At 41.4% G+C, this 20,745-nt stretch overlaps 1 protein-coding gene across 2 annotated transcripts in view; it reads right to left on the bottom strand.

Moving 5' to 3' along the window:
- LRRC2 (leucine rich repeat containing 2) overlaps positions 1 to 20,205 on the bottom strand; it is a 294,583-nt gene extending 274,378 nt beyond the window's left edge. The window contains exon 1 of one of the 2 annotated variants that reach the window (XM_089662154.1): positions 20,073 to 20,205. The gene's annotated coding sequence lies outside the window, so the exon portion shown is untranslated. The remainder of the gene's footprint in view (positions 1 to 20,072) is intronic. The other variant, XM_089662155.1, reaches the window with a different exon arrangement.
- Positions 20,206 to 20,745: the final 540 nt, after the last annotated feature.

The following is a 20,745-nucleotide window of genomic DNA, read 5'->3' as shown; positions in this document are numbered from 1 at the left end:
TGTTTATGCCTCTAGTGTCTGCTAAGAGGTTGGGTGCCCCTGTAGGAGAGTAGACAGAATAGAGAGAGAGTCCTCCAAATAGATTATGCACTAAGTTCTGGAGAATTCTAAAGCTTCCCTGCTCCCTATCCAAGTTTAACAGCAATAAAAAAAAATAAAAAGACACCCACTGCCTGGTTATTATGAGAGACTGTGCAAGTGATGTGTGTCTAACTGCCTGTGAACCCGGAAGGGACTAGAACCTAGGACAAAACAGCGGGACCAGTCAGGGGGTTGGTGCTGCATTTTGTAATGTAGAGTGGCCTCTATAAAACATTTGCCAAATACCTACTGCTACTAAACTTCATCTGAGTCTCACTCAGTGAGAAAGAAAGAAAGAAAGAAAGAAAGAAAGAAAGAAAGAAAGAAAGAAAGAAAGAAAGAAAGAAAGAAAGAATTGCATTGTGGGAAAAAATTAATTTCAGACCATTTACCTGTATGGACATTCAATATTAAATTTATATTTGTTACATGATTTTATTTACAAAATGTATTCAGCATTAAGCAATGTAATGCACATAAGCCATGTGTGGAATAAACTTCATAACCATATCATAGTCATCAATGTGTACTTACTGATGGCGTTTTATTCCCTAATCATATTTTCCTTAAGGTTAAATCAAACAGAATTTGACAATGTTCTCAACCATATGTTTTCTATTTCTGTTCACATATCTGTGGAGATTTACAGCTTTCTTTTTTTATCTTATTCTTATCCTGCGGTTACAAAGGTACTCATGGATTGAGAAATTGCAAAGTGTTGTAATGTTTGTTTTCCCCATGTAGCTGCAAGCAATACACGTTACTCCATTCCATCAATTTTTCTCTTTGTCAAGGTTAGATATATTGGCACATGTCTTAAATAAGGTAGTTACTTTTGTTTCCATGCTCTCATTCAACATTATATCTAGTAAAGAGAGATATGCAAACCAGTTAAAGTGAAACTGTCCTGGTCTAAAACATACAGTCATGGCCGAAATTGTTGGCACCCTTGATATTTCTCCAGGAAATCATGTATTTCTCACGAAACGTATTGCATTAACACATGTTTTGCTATACACATGTTTATTCCCTTTGTGTGTATTGGGACAAAACAAAAAAAGGGAGGAAAGAAAGCAAATTCGACATAATGTCACACAAACCTCCAAAAATGGGCTGGACAAAAGTATTGGCACCCTTTCACAACTGCGGATAAATAAGAATGTTACAAGCATGTGATGCTCCTGTAAACTCACCTGGGGCAAGTAACAGGTGTGGGCAATATAGAAATCACACCTGAAAGCAGATAAAAAGGAGAGACGTTCACTTAACCTTTGCATTGTGTGTCTGTCTGTGCCACACTAAGCATGGACAACAGAAAGAGGAGACGAGAACTGTCTGAGGACCTGAGAACCAAAATTGTGGCAAAATATCAACAATCTCAAGGTTACAAGTCCATCTCCAGAGAACTAGATTTGCCTTTGTCCACAGTGCGCAACATTATCAAGAAGTTTGCAACCCATGGCACTGTAGCTAATCTCCCTGGTCGTGGACGGATGAGGAAAATTGATGAAAGATTGCAACGCAGAATAGTCCGGATGGTGGATAAGCAGCCCCAAACATGTTCCAAAGACATTCAAGCTGTCCTGCAGGCTCAGGGAGCATCAGTGTCAGCGCGAACTATCCGTCGACATTTAAATGAAATGAAACGCTATGGCAGGAGACCCAGGAGGACCCCACTGCTGACACAGAGACATAAAAAAGCAAGACTACAGTTTGCCAAAATGTACTTGAGTAAGCCAAAAGCCTTCTGGGAAAACGTCTTGTGGACAGATGAGACCAAGATAGAGCTTTTCGGTAAAGCACATCATTCTACTGTTTACCGAAAACGGAATGAGGCCTACAAAGAACAAAACACAGTACCTACGGTAAAATATGGTGGAGGTTCAATGATGTTTTGGGGTTGTTTTGCTGCCTCTGGCACTGGGTGCCTTGACTGTGTGCAAGGCATCATGAAATCTGAGGATTACCAAAGGATTTTGGGTCGCACTGTAGGGCCCAGTGTCAGAAAGCTGGGTTTGCGTCCAAGATCCTGGGTCTTCCAGCAGGACAATGACCCCAAACATACGTCAAAAAGCACTCAGAAATGGATGGCAAAGAAGCGCTGGAGAGTTCTGAAGTGGCCAGCAATGAGCCCAGATCTAAATCCCATTGAACACCTGTGGAGAGATCTTAAAATTGCTGTTGGGAAAAGGTGTCCTTCCAATAAGAGAGACCTGGAGCTGTTTGCAAAGGAAGAGTGGTCCAAAATTCCGGGTGAGAGGTGTCAGAAGCTTATTGATGGTTATAGGAAGCGACTGATTTCAGTTATGTTTTCCAAAGGGTGTGCAACCAAATATTAAGTTAAGGGTGCCAATACTTTTGTCCAGCCCATTTTTGGGGTTTTGTGTGACATTATGTCATATTTGCTTTTCTGCCTCTGTTTTATATTTGTTCCAATACATACAAAGGGAATAAACATGTGTATAGCAAAACATGTGTTAATGCAATACCTTTTTTGTGTGAAATACTTGATTTTCAGGAAAAATATCAAGGGTGCCAACAATTTTGGCCATGACTGTACGTAAGCAATGGCATACCAATAGCTATAGCAGCTCATGCAGCTGCTATGGGGCCTGGCGGTGAAAAAAGGGCTTGCTAGGGGGGCTGTGTTCATGTGAAGATAAAATATATCAATCATAGTTTAACCACTGTCTATTAAGGATTACAAGTGTTACTATTGAGACTGACCCTGTACCCCACGTGACAATTCCAATTAAAAAGAATTGACCCCCAGTGTACAGGAACAGACTTCAGAATAATTGTCACTAGTCAAAGATCCTCTTTTCAGGCCTTGCAGTAAGGAAAATGTATTTAGTTCTTTTAGTAGTGTAAATGTATTGCCCTTGGAATGTCTGGTCATCCCAACCAGCACTGAAATTAACTCTGCATGCCTAACACAGTCTTCTCCAAGCTGTAGAAATCCCAGAGCGCCTCCTCAGTTAAAAAGGGATTTTTGTTAATAGTTCTGCAAAACGCATAGTTTAAAAAGGTTTGTATAAGTGTTATAGAGTAATTGTGTGCAGAGTACTAACAATTAGGTCATAATATAAAATACTGTGATGGTCATTATTATGGCTGTAGCAGAATGCCCATTTACTCAACATGCTCAGATGCTGGCTCAAGCCTCTTTAAGTCATTTTCCCACAACTCCCTGGGTTATTGGATATGCCCAGGAAGTATATATTCTTTAGTTTCCTACCCTCAGCAGCTCAGAAAAAAAAAACACACTTGATGTGGCAGGGGTAACTGGGAAAGTGATCTGCAGCCATGTGAGAAGTCCTCTACTGTCAGAATCGATGTGGGGGCAGTGGGGCTGGAGCCTGATACCACACATCTTTTACAGAAGACCCAGCTATTGTGAAGACTTCACTGTGAGGGGCACTCTTTATGAGAATAATCTCAAGTAGCTGTGTTCTGAACTGTTTTACTGAAGAAGTGATTCTCAGTATGACTCTCTATCATGGGCGGACTGACAACTCACGGGGGCCCCTGGGCAATAGGGGATCATAGGGCCTCTGTGTCCTTGCCCAAACTCAAAAAAGCCTATGAAAAAGGTACCAGGGGCATCTCATGGGGCCCCCTACTGACCCTGGGCCCTTGGGCAGTGCCGAGTTTCCAAATGGTCAGTCCGCCCCTGCTCTCTATTGTTATAGAGTCACATAGAGACTGCTATGCAGTCACATGTTGATTGAGTCACAGAGACACTGTTATGAAGAGTGCGTGTTTGTGCAGCTTTTATATGTGTGTGCAGCCTTCACTATTCTGCACTATATACATGTTTTTGCCATCCTTAACCATTTTGCATTGTTGATTCTAACTGTGCAAAGTTTTAGTAAACTGCAAGTTACAGTTGCTCTCTGTCTGATCATGCAACTAGTTACCTTTTTTGCAAAACTGCTACCACAACTCTGGGTTTTTTCCTTTATACTGAATACTATACCACCTCTTTCAGCACTTGCTTGCTGTAGTAGTGGATAGGGTGAAAGGGCTTAGAATTTACACTGAGGCCACGAGATCTAAAATACTGAAAAACACTAAGAAGGTACTGAGGACAGAGTAGTTAGCTACTAAACCATTATAATCTACTTGTACTGATATCCCCTATTACCTGACCACTTTTGTCCACAGCACTGGTCCCTGGTAATGTCTTGATTATTCTGACAGCTATACTGCTACCTGTCTCCAATATAGATACTGTATGTTTGGATCAATGGAAGTGGCTAGGAGGCCCCATCAACATTTTTCTATGGGGCCTCATGATCTGTAGTTATGCCCCAGGTTCTTAGGTAATATCAGTGTCAAAGTGTAGGTATCAATCCCTATGTCCTGGAAAAGCCTTCCTGTATCCCAGGCTTAGGCTGTACATGCAAGTCTGATTTCTGCTAATCGTATAAGGAGACAAAAGGAGTGTAATTCACACAAGCCATGTATGGAATGAATGTTTAAACCATATAACATATATACAACATCAGGTTAAACATTTGATTAGGGAAATCTGTGAAAAATCCCAAAAGGCTTGTCCTGCATAGGTGCCCAGTAATGGTAAGTTTACATGCCAATGAAATATGTTAGGAGAGCTCATGTTTTCAGAAAGGGTTCATTTTGTTAGATTAAACACCATATAATGCATTTCAAGATTATCGGTTACTTCTTCAGATAAGGTGTGCCATAACACTTCCATTAGTGCTGAAGGCTTTGCTATAGACAATGAAAAGAGACACTCTGCAGTACTAGCCTTTTGAGAGATTCACATTTTTCCTGTGTATATAGAACTACACCACACTATATTGGGTTCTGTTTTAGCTTTTCTTTGCTTTTCTTCTTCGCTCTAATCTTCCAGATGGCAAAAAACCCCATAAAAGTTTAAAAACTATAACATTTACCCCAAACCTTACAGTTTCCCCTTAAGATTAATAAAGATTTTTTTTTTCCAGAATATACAGTAGAAGCAGCAACTTACAACCTAAGGCTGGCCATAGATTTAATTTCCTTCCACTTCCACTAAAGAAAGAAAATCACTTGAAAATCACTCATGGCTCCCGCAGCGCTATTGTGTTTTGCCAGTAATTGGATGTTGTGACGGAGGTTAGGCAGGACATAACACACAGAGCAGGTGGCCAACGCAAACAGCTTTATTGAGACAAAAAATGACAGTCACTCAATGGAGAAATTGCAGGGAGGGTGACCTCATCAGTAGGGGGACAGCAAGGAGGGGCTAAAACACTTGTAGTCCAGTACCAAGAGCGCAGGAAAAGTCTCTGTAGCAGATTGTAATCCAACAGAAGGGATAGGGGGTAATCCCAGGAACAGTTCAGGTAAAACAGGGGAAAGCATATGCTCACGGATCCGACAGGTTGCTTGGTCTCCTAGGGATAGAAAGTAAGATACAGGTACCTGTTGGGGTCAGAAATAGGCAAGTGGTCTCTCCCCTTTGAGCTGGGGGTCTTGGGCAGCTGGCAGGCAATCTCCCCCCTATGCTGGGGTCTCAGGCAGCTGGCAGGCAATCTCCCCCCTATTCTGGGGTCTCAGGAAGCTGGCAGGCACTCTCCCCCCTGTGCTGGGGTCTCAGGCAGCTGGCAGGCAATCTCCCCCCTTTGAGATGGGGTCTCAGGCAGCTGGCAGGCAATCTCCCCCAGGCTGGGGTCTTTGCAGAGTCTAGCCACGAGGGTCCCGCTGCAGCTGGGCTCCCTCGATGGCTGTGCAGTGGAGAAGGTGACCGGAGCGCACGGCATCAGCTTCTTAAGCTGATGCAGGACGCTCTCCGGTCGTCTTGGCAACCGGGGCAGGCCGGAGCTGGTGTGCCTTGTCGCCTGGCAATGAGGCACACCCACTGGACACGGCCCACGCTTCTCTTTGTCAAGGGACATCCACAAGCGTGGGAACTTCCCGTGCCCGCGCTGCGGATGACAGGGCTGGGGTGGCGTCAGCCTGAGCCACAGCCCGGAACATCCCCGCAGGAGATTCACACCTCTCCGCGTATTAAAGAGAGAATTAAGCAGAATTAATAATTGGCAGGGCCCTTATACACTGACAGATGTCAAAAATTCTGACAGGCTGGCTGTACCCAAGTTCATCAATGGAATGACTTGGGTACAGTCAGCCTGCCCATGCAGGGATTGAATCTCAGCCGATCCCTGCTGAACCATCCAAATTTTGATCCATGTATCAGCGGTTTCATGGAACAAGTTGAAAAGCTAACAGGCGTATAACATTTTTTCCTTCAGGTTTTGATGCAAGATTTTATTCTGGACCCTCTTTGACCCAGCAATGTTTAAAATGCCCTACACCACCCCATTAAGTCACTACTGAGGCAAAATTATTCCAGCATGACCTTTCTCCTTCCCCTAAGTATGGTATGTGCTCCTGCCCTCTGACTGAAAAAGAGGACAGAAGCAAACTATATACTTTTTATTACTAGAAGTATACATGTCTGTGCTCTCTGTAATATGACGTTCAGCTGCTTGACCCATGGCAACTTATTAGGCAGAAATACCCTACAGGTCTCTTAGAAGCAAGGCCTGGTAATAAATTCCACTCTTGTCAGTATGCCACTAGAAGTTGATAATGAAAAAAGGGTACAAGGTAAAGAAAATCAACAATGAAAAACATCTGCAACCTTTCACTTCTTCTAAAACTGGAAAGGAAGTGTATATCAACGATGACAATAAACAACAGAATCTATTTTAAAAGGTGTGACAACACCAAAGCAAAAATATAGACTTATATTCTTTGTCAAGATGAAAGGCCAATGTCAAAAAAGAAATAATATGTTATACTATATTTTCCAATGAAGAAAAAAAAAAAGAATAAATTATACAGCAGCCCCTAAGAAAAACACCTTGGACTTTCATTCAGTAGCATAGTGGGGATTTATTTAGCAAGTAGGGTTAAACTTGCTTTCTATCTTCCTGGTGTCTAGTATTTTTCTTGTATTTGTGCACACTTACAACTGATCTTTTGAAATACCCGTACCTACTACTTACGGGAGTCAGAACCTGCAGTAATGGTTACTAACTGTGGAATTTTATTAAAGCTGCTCTGTGCTCCCCCTTTCAGGTATTGATCAGCATTCCATCCCTGACTTTCTTTGGGAGCTGCAAAGGGAAGTTATGGAAGATTTCCCCATTCTGCTTTGTGGTGCACTAATAGAGCTTTGAGTCGACCATGTAGCAGCTTTGTATAAAACTGTATCTAAAAGCCTAAATGTTTTTCTTTTTCATTTTGAATCGAAAAAGTAATTGTTAAATTATATATGTTTTCCTTCCCCTTTTGTCATCTGTGTCCCATTTAGAAGAGTTCCCTTTACTCACCATGAGTGTGGTAACAATTACAAGCAACAGAGGGGGACAGACAGTAGGGAAATTCTCTGTGATACAAGGTTTGCAATGAAATTGTACCTGTTCATGGTTCTCCAAACAGGCTACGTCTTTGGCTGCTAGGATGCAAGCAGACACATAGATTTACTAAAACCGGAGAGTGCAAAATGTTGTGCAGCTCTGAATAGAAACCAATCAGCTTACAGGTTTAATTATCAAAAATTTATTTAACAAGCGGAAGTTAGAAGCAAATTGGCTACTATGCACAGCAACACCAGATTCTGAGTGCTCCAGTTTTAGTAAATTTATCCCAGAATGAAGTACACCACTTGCTTTCTATCAACCAAGGACACTGTGTGGGCTGGCCACTTGCCTACTAGCAATTGATGGATAAAAAACATTGGGTTCCTCCTGGGTTTTACATTGGGTTCCTCCTTTCAGTCCATACCAGACCCAATTTAGGATAAGGGTCTAGTATAGATATTGAGAGGAATCCTGGCTGCTTTGTACAAACAGAGGGCTGTGGCCAGGAAATGTTATTTATCAGCAATTTAAATTGTATATTTTTTGTTTGGAAATGTCACTTTTGCTTTACTGCGTCATACAGGTGCATCATTTCATGTGCAGGTTTAAAACATCCCTCAAGCATGTTATTTAAAAGAACTGTGGAGTTTATTTAATAAAGTTGGACAGCAAAAACTCAGACTCATTTCTGCATAGAAACCAATCAGCTTCTAACCTCAGCTTGTTCAATTAAGCTTTGGCAATAAAACCTGGAAGCTGATTGGTTTCTATGCAGAAGTGAGCCTGATTTTGCACTCTCCAGTTTTACATTGGTACTTGTTCCACGGGACCCATCTTCCTTATGCTCCTTTTTGACAATCCCTTGCCTATTGACCTAGTAAATTACTTTGTTGACAAAGTGAATGAAGCTGGCTGGGAAATGTAATTTAGCGATCAATGGTATTTTTTTTTCTCCTTTGCTTTACTACATACTACAGGTGTGTCACTTCACAGACAGGTTTAAGGCATCCCCAAAGCATGTTATTTAAAGGAATTTTTTATTTTCAATGTTTCACTTTAAGCCTTATCAAAAGAGCTGAACTCTGCCAAACTGTATTTTTTTAAACATTTTTTAGTGCCCATTTTCTCATGCCTTTTGTTTGACAATCTCTTGCCTATCAATTTTGACAATGGAAAAAACTAATTTTCAATAATTTCCTCCCAATTAATTCAATTGGATTCACATTAAGGGTAGTAATTGGTTGATTTTTGGCCATGTTCGCTAAACATGTCTGTGTATCAAACCCCATCAGATTGGCCCATAACTAAGACTAGCCATACATTATACAATTTTCTTGAGAATGTTGCTTTAGATTTACCAAAAACCATATAATATGAGGTCAACCTAAACAACACTCTTAATGGTATCCAATTAGGTAAGCCCTTGCACTACATAGTTGAAGGTAAATCTAAAGGAAATTGGGCAGAAATTGGACAGAAAATTGTATAGTGTACAGCCAACCTAACAGACAAAATAAAAATCTCAAGAGAAGTGGAGTTTCTGATTTATTTTGGTGTCTTCTGTGTTTTAAGGGTAATTCTCAGGCTGTTCTCTGGTACACCAGAGCCTCTAATGGTTTTTGTAATGTCCCAGATATGCAGGCAAAACAGTGCCTCTCAAAAGGTATTTATTATATAGTTTATATATTATACAGTATTTTATTAATAAAGTCCATAAAGTAGTCAGGGTGTCTTGGAATTCTACAAAGCCCTCTTCATCAAATCTAGGTCAAATAAAAACCTCATTTAGGGCCAGTTCACACCACGATTTCTGATTTCCAGATGCATTTCCGCAGGTGCATTGTTATGTATTTTTTTATGTATTTTGTTGTGTTTTTATGTGTTCCAGTGCATTTTCCCCTCTTTTTTTCATCTCAATTTAGTATGTGTGTTCCAGTGCATTTTCCCCCTCTTTTTTTTTTTCTTCATCGCAATTTAGGATGTGTGTTCCAGAGCATTTTTTATGCATTTTGCTGCGTTTCGGATGCGTTCCACATAGAAAAAACATGTTCTAGTTTTGTTGGCTGCATTGGAATGCACTGCACTGGTGTCTGCACTGGTGTGAACTAGGGCCTTTGGAGAATGAACTAGGGCCTTTGCACAATAAAAATGCACTGGGCTGCATCTGGTGTGAACCAGCCCTTACCAATATAAATAATTGTATGTATCTAAACATATATGAAAATTATTATTGTGTCTATCTGCAAGAGAAATCATGATACAAAAGGAAATTTTACCATGTTTGTAGAATAGTAGTTTATCTTTAGAATAGTTCTACTAGAGAGTATTATGTTCACAAACAAATAAAAACTTGTGTTTGTAAAAGTGATCAAATAAAAACAGACCGTAAAAATACATTGGGTTTAAGGTCTATATACAGTACATAGGATGTTTTCATAAGAATTAATGTGCACAAGATCATGCAAAACTATATTCAATAGGATGTCTTGGATGGACTGAAATGGACACAATTTAATGAAATTGTGAAGAACAATGGCCATGTATTTGAAAAATATATCTTTTTTTTTAATGAAGCCATTATAAGTACGCTAGAATAAATATATTAACAACATTAGAATTCTAAAGCTACAATATATATCAAGAAAATAAGTAAAGTTATGAAATGGTACTCAGTATTAAGCATAACTCATAGGGGTTGATTTACTAAAACTAGAAAGTGCAAAATGTGGTGCAGTTCTACATAGAAACCAATCAGCTTCCAGTTTTTTTTGTCTAAGCTTACTTGAACAAGCTGAAATTAGAAGCTGATTGGCTACCATACCCAGATGCACCAGATTTTGCACTCTCCAGTTTTAGTAAATCAACACCATAATATTAATGCAAAACTCATATTAAAATGTGGACTAGATTTTTTTTTGCTTTACAGGTGTTGAAGAAGCTGGCTGAATATCTTTCTATCCAAAACAAAAAAAGAGTTTTGGCTTTAGATACATACTTTAGCAATGCAGTAAGTATAGAAACAACATTGGAGTGCTATAATTTTTGACAATTCTTTCTTTGGTATTGTTTTTGTTTGTGAATAGAACACTTTTCACATGCTGTCACGATGGTTTTTGTTTGCATTAAGGGTTGTATGGGTGGACCTTTTATCAATAATACCCAAGGCTTCATTTTAGCATCCTGTAGGCACTTCATTTTGGCACTGAAAACAAGACCCCTATATTTCTTCTACAACTGGTCTTTACATGGCTTAGAATGTTGTTAGGAGATCTACATACCAGCTACATTTATTTTCTCAGGCAGAAAAGTAAATTGTAGCAGGATACCCAGGAAGAGAAAACTTTCCCTCAGCCATCTATAGGTACAGGACTACTGTGCCTAATAGTAAATCTGGCCTTGATAATATGGGTAATACTTCGACACAGCAAAGGCTTTGATGGTTGTAGACAACTGACCAAAACCTGGGAAACAATGATCTATTCAATATCCCCATATTTATCTGGACATGCTCTATGTCTGTAATATCTTTATACATTGAGAGTTGTTTTTACTGTATTAACACCCTGAGCAAGAGAACTATGACTTACTGAACATTTTAAAGCAAAATTACAATATAGTGTGGTTGTGCTGTTGTGCCTAATATATATCTTGAGAATTTTATTACTAATTCTGTGAAGATAAATATATACGCCCATTGGATGACTTGACATGAATGACCTTTCATCTCTGTGTTTTATTATCAATCAATCTACTTTTGTAATTAACCAAGGAATCATATATTAACATGACTTGCTTTGAAAGAAAGACTAATCGCATGGCTGTTCCACAAATAAATAAGGCTGGCTATTAGATTTATTTTTGAAAGTACATCTTGCATGACTTTCAGTTGTGTTAAGCTATTGATAACGCATTCAATTTCCAAAGCTTGTTAAATGCCCATAATACACTAGGAACATAAAACTCTTTTAAGAGATAATGCTTACATTTCTTAATGAGTGAGTTCTATTAGAGAAAGTCCTATTTATGAAGCAGATTATATCTTACATTCAATATAACTTCTATCTTGAATCTTAAATAATTACTTGTTTGTAAGCTATAAATATTAAGCATCCTTTTCATCTTTGCTTGTAATGAATAGTAAAACGTTAGTTTTGTTTTATCCAGTAGTCAGAGAGGATCCATGACAACAATAAAGTGTTAATGTAGTATAATCATGTATTATAATGATAATCACTAGCAATGATGAAGTGCAAACAAATGAATTTGTTTTAATCGACTTTTCATTAGCAAACTTGAATAGAAGCGTGGCAGTGTTAATAGAAGTTAGCTCTTACTTCAGCTGAATGTTGTAGTGTTTAATTAATGCTACTAGAACACAATCTAAATTGTACTCTGGAGTTGTCCGTAAATGGCAAGACAAAAAGTGTAAAGGAAATGCATAGTGTTTTTATATTTTTTTAATATATATATATATATATATATATATATATATATATATTTAAATTATATATATATATATATATATATATATATATATATATATATATATTAAAATTTTAGAATGAATCACATGTTCAGAAGGAATATATACATGAATTTTGCAATTAAGAATTGTTATTTTTATACTTCGTGTTTTTTAGTGCTACACAATTTTGTGATCAATCAATTAACTTGGGTATATTCAGCCTGCACGTACATGGTTTGAATCTTCGCTATTTCCTGCTGAACCAGCCGAAAGTCTATGGCCGGCTTAAGGGGGTCTTGTTAAGTGCCACACATGGGATAGATTGTGCCACAATACCTCCATTTTGATATGATGTTGCCATTTTATTTTAGGTTTTAGGGTTAAACACCCTATTAGATTATTGCCAGGAGGAGATTAGCCTTCATTTCATGTTCTGAAGATGCAACAGGAGATGAAAGGAAAACAACATTTCCAGTTTACAGAGTTGTCTCAGGAACAGATGTGCCTGTTGGAAGACTTTCCTTTACCTTTTGCTTTTTTTATACTTCCCATCACTTTCTGTCTTGGTGACAATGTTCATAAGGACAAATAGAAGGGTAAATATTTCCACTGGGGACAAAGACAGCAAGAAAAACTTGCTAAAAGGTTTGACTTTTGCCTACTTCATCCAAAACTAAAACTTAAAAAATGTATTTTAAAGTCACACCAGCCTAAGATCTTCTCTAAACTATTTCAGCTACTTCCTGTCTATATACACTTGCTCCAGCATCGTCTGCACATCATTGCTCTGGAGCTGCTTCCTGAATTATTATTATTATACAGTATTTATAAAGCGCCATTAGTTCGCTCAGCGCTGTAAATTACAAAGGGGGACAGAACATGTGGCAGAACAATACCAATACAATGCAAAACATGAGGGGATCGAGGGCCCTGCTCTTTCGAGCTTACAATCTAGGAGGGAGGGGATGGTGGCACAGGAGGAGATAGCTGTGGGGGATGGAGTGGTAGGAAGAGTGGAGGAGGTCGGCAAGTTAGCAGGGGGTGGGGTAGGCTTCCCTGAAGAGATGGGTTTTCAGGGTGCGCCTAAAGGAGAGGAGAGTAGGTGATAATCTGATGGGTTGGGGCAGGGTGTTCTAGAGGATGGGTGACACCCTGGAGAAGTCCTGGAGGCGGGCATGGGAGGAGGAGATCAGGGAACTAGAGAGAAGGAGGTTTTGTGAGGAGCGGAGTGTGCGTGCTGGGCGGTACTTGGATATTAGGTCAGAGATGTAGTTCGGGGCAGTATGGTGGACAGCTTTGTACGTCAATGTTAGGATTTTGAATTTGATCCGTTGCGCAATCGGAAGCCAGTGGAGGGATTGGCAGAGGGGGGTGGCGGAGATGGAGCGGTTGGAAAGGTGAATGAGTCTGGCTGCTGTATTCAGGATTGACTGAAGCGGGGATAGCCAGCGGCGAGGCAGGCCAGTGAGGAGGGAGTTGCAGTAATAGAGTCGTGATATGATGAGGGAGTGGATGAGCTGATTAGTGGTTTCTGGGGTTAGGAACGTGCGTATTTTGCCGATGTTGCGGAGGTGGAGTCTGCACGAGTTTGTTAAAGATTGGACTTGGGGCTGGAAGGATAGGTTGGAGTCCAGAATGACACCCAGTACTCTGGCCTGCGGGGCGGGTTTGATGGTGGAGTTGTTGGATGTGACGAAGAAGTCAATGGGGGGTGGTGTCCGGGCTGGGGGGAAGACAAGAAACTCGGTTTTGGAGAGGTTCAGTTTAAGGAAATGGAGCGACATCCAGTCTGATATGTTGCTCAGTAGGTGTGTGATTCGGGCAGAGACCGAGGGGGTGAGGTGGGGGGTTGAGAGATAGATTTGTGTGTCGTCGGCAAAGAGGTGGTAGTTGAAGCCGTGAGAGTGTATGAGTTGGCCAAGGGAGGAGGTGTAGATGGAGAACAGAAGGGGCCCGAGGACAGAGCCTTGAGGGACCCCAACAGAGAGGGGGAGTGAGGGGGAGGTGGTAGCATTATAGGTAACGCTGAAAGAGCGTTGTGACAGGTAGGATGAGAGCCAGGAGAGAGCAGAATCTCTGAGGCCGAGGGAGTGTAGTTTGAGGAGGAGGGGGTGGTCGACTGTGTCGAAGGCCGCAGAGAGGTCAAGGATTAGGAGCACTGAATAGTGGCCATTAGCTTTGGCGGTTAGCAGGTCGTTGGAGAGTTTGAGTAAGGCAGTTTCGGTGGAGTGTAGGGGACGGAAGCCGGACTGTAGGGGATCGAGGAGGTTGTTGTCATTGAGGTAAGAGCTTAGGCGGGTGTAGACTAGGCGCTCGAGGAGTTTAGATGTAAATGGGAGCAGGGAGATGGGTCTGAGGTTGTTCGGGTCATTGGGGTCCAGGGAGGGCTTTTTAAGTATGGGGGTGATGTGTGCATGTTTCAGAGGGGAGGGGAAAGAGGCGGAGGAGAGGGAGAGATTAAAGATGTGGGTGAGGGAGCGTAGGATGGAGGGGGAAGGAGGTCGTAGGAGTTGTGAGGGGATAGGGTCGAGGGGGCAGGTGGTGAGGCGGGCATCAGAGAGGATCTTAGAGACTTCCTTGATGGTAGTAAGGTCAAAGGTGCGGAGTGTTGGGGGGGCTTCAGTATGAGGAATGTAGGGTGGGGTGGAAGTGGAGGTCAGAGCAGTGGTGGGGCTGTGGGAGAGGGGTGATGAGGGGCTAGTTGAGTGAGGGGGAATTGGGTTGGAGGGAGTTGGAGCAGCGATGAAGTCCCTGCGGGTTATGTCGAGGGAGAGGGGGGATGAGGGGGTAGCTGTTTGAGAGGGGACGGGTTGAGAGGGCGTGTGAGTTGTGGTGATGTCCTTGCGAATTGTGTCAATCTTGTTTTTGAAGTGATTGGCAATCTCAAGGGCAGTGAGAGAGGTGCTGGGTGGAGGTGGGGGTGGAGAGAGTTGAAGGTGGAGAAAAGTCGGCGAGGATTGGAGGAGAGGGCCTTGATGAGGGTCAGGAAGTAGGCTTGTTTGGCTGCGTGGAGGGAGAAGGTGTAGGTGTGGAAGGCAGATTTGTATCGGGTGAAGGCTTGTTGGGATTTGGTTTTGCGCCATAGTCGCTCCAGGGCACGACTGTGTGTCGTTTGAGGGTTTTGGTGTGATCAGTCTGCCAGGGCTGCAGCGGTCGGGGTCTGATGTTGCGTTAAAGGTGCTAGTGAGTCAAGGGCTGTTGACAGCGCGTTGTTGTAGGCAGTCAAAGCCAAGTCGGGGCAGGACAGGGGGAGGATGCTGTCGTGGAGTGATCAGCTGCAGAGTGGAGGGGGGCAGGGTTAAGGTTGCGGAGGTTACGGCTGGTAGTAGTTTGACATTGGGAGGGGTAGGCGTTGGAGGACGAGGAGATAGAGAAGGTAATCAGGTTGTGGTCAGAGAGAGGGAAGGGGGTGTTAGTGAGGTTGTGGGGAGCGCAGCGGTTGGAGAAGACGAGATCAAGGATATTACCACTGGAGTGGGTGTTGGATTGTATGCACTGTGCAAGTGCAAAGGAGGAGGTTAAGTAGAGGAGATGGGATGTGTCTGGGTTGTCGAGGTTGACAGGGATGTTAAAATCCCCAAGGATGATGGTGGGTAGCTCAGAGGAGAGGAAGAAGAGTAGCCAGGAGGAAAAGTCATCCAGGAAGCAGGATATGGATCCAGGAGGCCGTCTGGTGGTCACTGCTTGAATGAGACTGCTTGTAGTCTCATCCAAGGGCTCATGTGACAGAGTAAAAACCCAGCAGCACAGCTGGGAAACAGATGTCATATTATGACATATTATAAAAGCAAGGGACCTTTATGACAGGATCACCGGATATTATTTTAATGAAGCTGCAGATTTAAAAGTATTGCAAACACCTGTTAATGGGATTTCAATGATTGGGTTTAGATCTCATTTAACTCAATTTAATCAAATTCATAGAGCATATTAATGCAAATACAAATGTCATTAAAATATTAACCAAATAGCTGAATTTTGAAAAGTAAAGCAAACAAAAAGAGTACAAAGTTAAAGTCCTTACACTATCAAATTAGGTTTAATATTTTTCCTTGCTTCTTCTTACAGGAAACCGATGACTGCTCCAGTTTTAATAAATACTTAGTTAAAAGTGCAAGTAAGTTACCGGTAGTTTAATTTTCCAGGAAGACATAAACAGACAATACAGTGAAATGCTGGTGAAGCCTTTTATCTAAAGTGATACTTCACGCATGCAGCTAAATGGTTGTATATATACTGTTTGTCTATAGTTATATAGTGATATTAAAGGTTTTTGTGTTTTTTTCACAAAAAACATGTTATACTTACCTGTTCTGTGCACAGCGTAGCCCTGATCCTCATCTTCTTTGGTCCCCTGCTGGTGCTCCTGTCTCCTTCCCCTTGACCAGTGACCCCAATAGCAATCTGCTTGCTATAGGGGCACAGGTGCGTACTGGAGTTGTGGCTCGGCCCCGTCCCCACCCTCTGCTCATTGGCTCACTGGCTGTGTTCTAAGCCAATGAGGAGAAAGAGACCTGGGACAGCCGAGGCTCCCTTCCACATTTCTAGATCGAGAGGGGGTTCAGGTGAGTATGAGGGAGGCTGTGGGGGGAGCAGAAAACAGAAGGTTTTTTTACCTTCATGAATAGAATACATGAAGATAACAAAACCTTCAACCTTTACAACCACTTTATTGTGTCAAGTGAATTAAAATTTTGGTCAGCTATTTTTGTGATATGCACTCTTCTTCTGGATCATTCCACTACTTCCTGCATTAGGATCTCTGATAAGTCAGCTCCCTGTTCACTGCACAGATGTGCTGATGCTAACTCACTCTCCAATAAGGAGGCTGAAAGTGGCACAGTGGCATAGGAAGCCAATCTGTTGAACCTGCAAGATGAACTATTCATGCATGTGACACTTGTCTGGCTGTCATGAGGTTGGCTGAACCATTAGAAATTATTTGACAAGTAAAACAGTAAACATATTGAAATAAATATTATGGGGTTGTTTTTTTCTGGATTTCCCTTCTATTTATAATAAAATTATGTACTATCTTGTCGGTCCCTATAATTAGTATATATATCTTAGCTCTGACAATATTGATGGACGTAATATACTGCAATATTAGCTATAATAATAAACACAATGCTCAAAGAAGCAGTGTTATTTATTTACAAAGGAAGCAAAACACTAACAGAGAAATCTAAACCAATATTACAGAGTATATAGAAATAGAAGCAAAGAAGATACGTTCCATAAGTTCGTCCTCAAACCTGAGTATCATTTAGCTGGGTCCCAGGTAGAAAAAATGAACAAAGAGGAAGCCACCATGGCCAGAATTGTATTTAAGCACTCTCGGGCACCACTCACACACACACACACACACCCTTGACCCGCCTGGTGTAGTCCTCTGTCCAATGAGCGACAGTCCATAACTTGTAAGGGGCTGTCCTCCATATTCATTAGTAAGCATAGTATTACCCCAGCCATCCTCCCGGAAGTATGTCGTTGTCTCCACCGCTATACTGCCAAAAAGGCTATGACCCAAGGTCAATATTCCATTCCACATCTGGCTTTTTTCTTCTGGCTGGAAGCCATGTAATCTGTCTTTATAATCTTTGTGTCACCAGGGAATCTGGGCTGAGGCTCTCTTATCTCCATGCCCCACCGCTAGGGGGTATGTGTGAACTCCCAGGACCAGGATTTTGGTATGAAGCCTTTTGGTACACACACCCTGTTGTAAATACTTGCTTTTCTTGACACTCCAAGATAACATGCAATAGGATTAATGGTTCTTTGACAATCATGCAGTAAGAATTCACAAATGTCTGATATAAAAAACATGTTGTCTTCCAACACATATATTGAATGAATGGACGCCACTCAGACCAGCCCAGGGAATCCAGTGTGTGTTATAGTATGGCTTCAGTCTCTGATCCAGCCATAACCTCTGATGCGTTTCACCCCGCCCATGGTGGGCCGGCCAAAATGCATCAGTGGACATGGCCAGAGTGGTGGCTGAGGCCATACTATACCACATACCGGACCCTTGGGCTGGTCTGAGTGGCATCCGTCCTTTCACTATACTAGAGCTACTGGAAACATTTCAGGACGCTGCTCCCTCTATCCATACCGCGGGGTTATTTTCTTTACTTTAATTTATTTGTTTTTCCAGCTTGAAGAGGTGCCATAAGGTCTTCTCTGCAGCGAGTTAACATGTATTGTTTTAAACCACCACCATAGTTGGGAACTTGCAAGCTTTAGACTAGAGTTGCTGGCTTTTCACTTATCTTCCTGGCTTTCTGGGAGGTGGGTTAAATTCTCCAGCCTTCTGGTGATTGACAAAAGCAACTGCAGCATCATTCCAGGTAGGCAGAGTGGGGATTGGGATAGCTGTTGGAAGGAAGATTCTGGTCTGTCTTTACTTCAGTAACAGCTTAAAGTGGGTGAGAGAGCAGGAAGAATGGGTGGCTGCTGGGGACTGAGGACGGAGTGCCCTGAGGTCCACCTTGACTCACCCTTTTGCCTCACAAGAGATACTGCAACTATTGGATACCATTTGTATTTACAAATGGAGGAAAACACTGGGAGGAGGAGGATGTGAGCTGAGACAGGTTTATATGCAAATGGGGGACCATACTAAGAGGTGTATAACAACAAGGAACCAGTGGTGGTAAGAAGAGGCTGTGCCCCAGCCATAAATGCTCATACCCTGCTCTACTGGACTGGTATGGCTTTGCCCTTCAGAGATTACATATATTGTGAACAGCAGTGAAAATGTCCTTTTTCCTCCGGCATGGCTTTCAGATTATTTGTTTTGTTTAATATCTATATTTCCAGCTACACTAGCAATTCTGCATGTTTAACTGGAAAGATAAGTACTGATCTGAGGGTTGTGGGAGCAATTGAGTTGCAGACTTTCCCTCTACCCCTGAAAGTCCCTTAGCCACCCTACCTCCCTCAGAGTCCTTCAGACTCCCCAGAGCCACACAGGATCCCTTAGTTCAGTTCACCCCAGAGACCCATTGACTCCAGCATTCCAACTCTCCTCACCACCTTCGTTCCATTGACATGAATGGCACGGCAGTCCTTCTTGGACTAACACTGACAAAGCAGCAGCATATTTTCAATCAACTGAAACAGACAGTGCAACATTTTTTCCTTCCAGTAACACCAGTGTAGCTGCCTTTTTTTCTTCCAGTGACACCAATGATACAGGGATATTTTTTTCTCACGAAGATGCTGGGCATTTCCTCCCTTGTACCATATCTTACACGCTATTAAACTTTTCAGCTAGCTGCAAGTGTGCCACAGTAATTGGTTCTACTTTGGCACATTCCACAACAACTACATTTTTAATGCGGTGAGGCCCACTACATGCGGCTATATCCCCCAACCCTACTCCTCTACTCTGTCTTGCCCTCATTCTCCCTTCTACAAATTTTCAACAGTTCCTAGGTTTGTCGAGCACATATTTGGTGTTTGCCTACAGTGTCACTTTAAGAGACAACCTGTTAGCTTGCTAGGGACATGAAAGTGAAAGTGATCCCAAAAAACATGTGTACTGTGCTATACATGGAAGCTATGCAGCTTTACGGAGCACATGCTACCTCCAAGCACCGCTTTTACTAATGAATTTCATTTATAATAGCATAAAGCAGCTCTAGGAAAAGTAAGAAAGCATGGAACAAATAGTGTGAATATAAGAGTATGAAATCCATCTATTTGCCATGGGAAATAAATCAGCATTGTGCTTATCCTTCAGTGTGTCCAAACATCTGCTGTTTAAACCATGACAAAACACACTGTACCAAGCAGGCTGTTATTTAAATAAAGGGTGACTAAGAGCAGATGTTCTGAACAAGAGAAAAAATATATTGAAAGTATTTATGTTATTACATTTTTTTTGTCAAAAAACACTTCCCAAAATATACACACGTTGATAAAAGTCAATAAAGCAAAACATACAGTAAGTCACATAGCAGTAACAATAATCAGATGGCTGAACTTCAAAGTAATAATATATGATTGCCCATCTGGCTAGCACAGCTACTCTAGCTTTGGTGCTCCAAGCAAAATGGGAGTAATCTATTTTTAAGTGGATTTAACCTTTCCAGCAAAACTATTTCTAATAAACGTACTGTAAACACACAGTGCTCACTTACAATGAACAGTACAGCCCAGGAGTTCAGAGGATGGCTTCTCCGCCATACACTGCACGCTGCAGATAGCCTTCCCTCTTGTTTACAGCAGCAGATGCAATAGCTGAAGCATAGCTCACAGTCATCCAGGTCAAACCTCACAGCGTGACTTGCCTTTTAGATGGACTAATATTCTATATTTGTAAGCTGATAACATGATCTCTAGAAGCCCAAGTGCCAGGGCCTTCTGTATGATAAAATATCTGGAGAATATAAATCAACATGAGTTAAGGGGATGCAGCATTACAGGGACAGCATCTATTGCTCATTGCTGAAGTACTGATAAATTAAATGTTAGTCAAATAAGTAACCTTGTGTTTGAGCAAACTGTATGCTTCACATGAACAACAAAAGTCTGAAGACTGAACCATTTTTATAAAAAAATAAAATGATATATATATATATATACATATACATACATAGAGTGAGAGAGATAGAGAGAGAGAATGGAATATAATACATATATTTAATTGAAATAAATATAGATTTTATATATATATATATATATATATATATATATATATATATATATGTAATGGTAAGCACTTCCACTTGGCAGCACTACGGTCCTTGGTTCGAATCCCAAACACAGCTGCACGGAGTTTGCATGTTCTCCTGTGACTGTGTGGATTTTCTC

The sequence above is a fragment of the Staurois parvus genome, unplaced genomic scaffold (genome assembly GCF_062004578.1).
Source record: "Staurois parvus isolate SC_StPar_1 unplaced genomic scaffold, SC_StPar_1.0 ptg001432l, whole genome shotgun sequence".
In the NCBI taxonomy this organism is placed as follows: domain Eukaryota; kingdom Metazoa; phylum Chordata; class Amphibia; order Anura; family Ranidae; genus Staurois; species Staurois parvus.
This window is presented reverse-complemented; position numbering and strand designations above follow the sequence as displayed.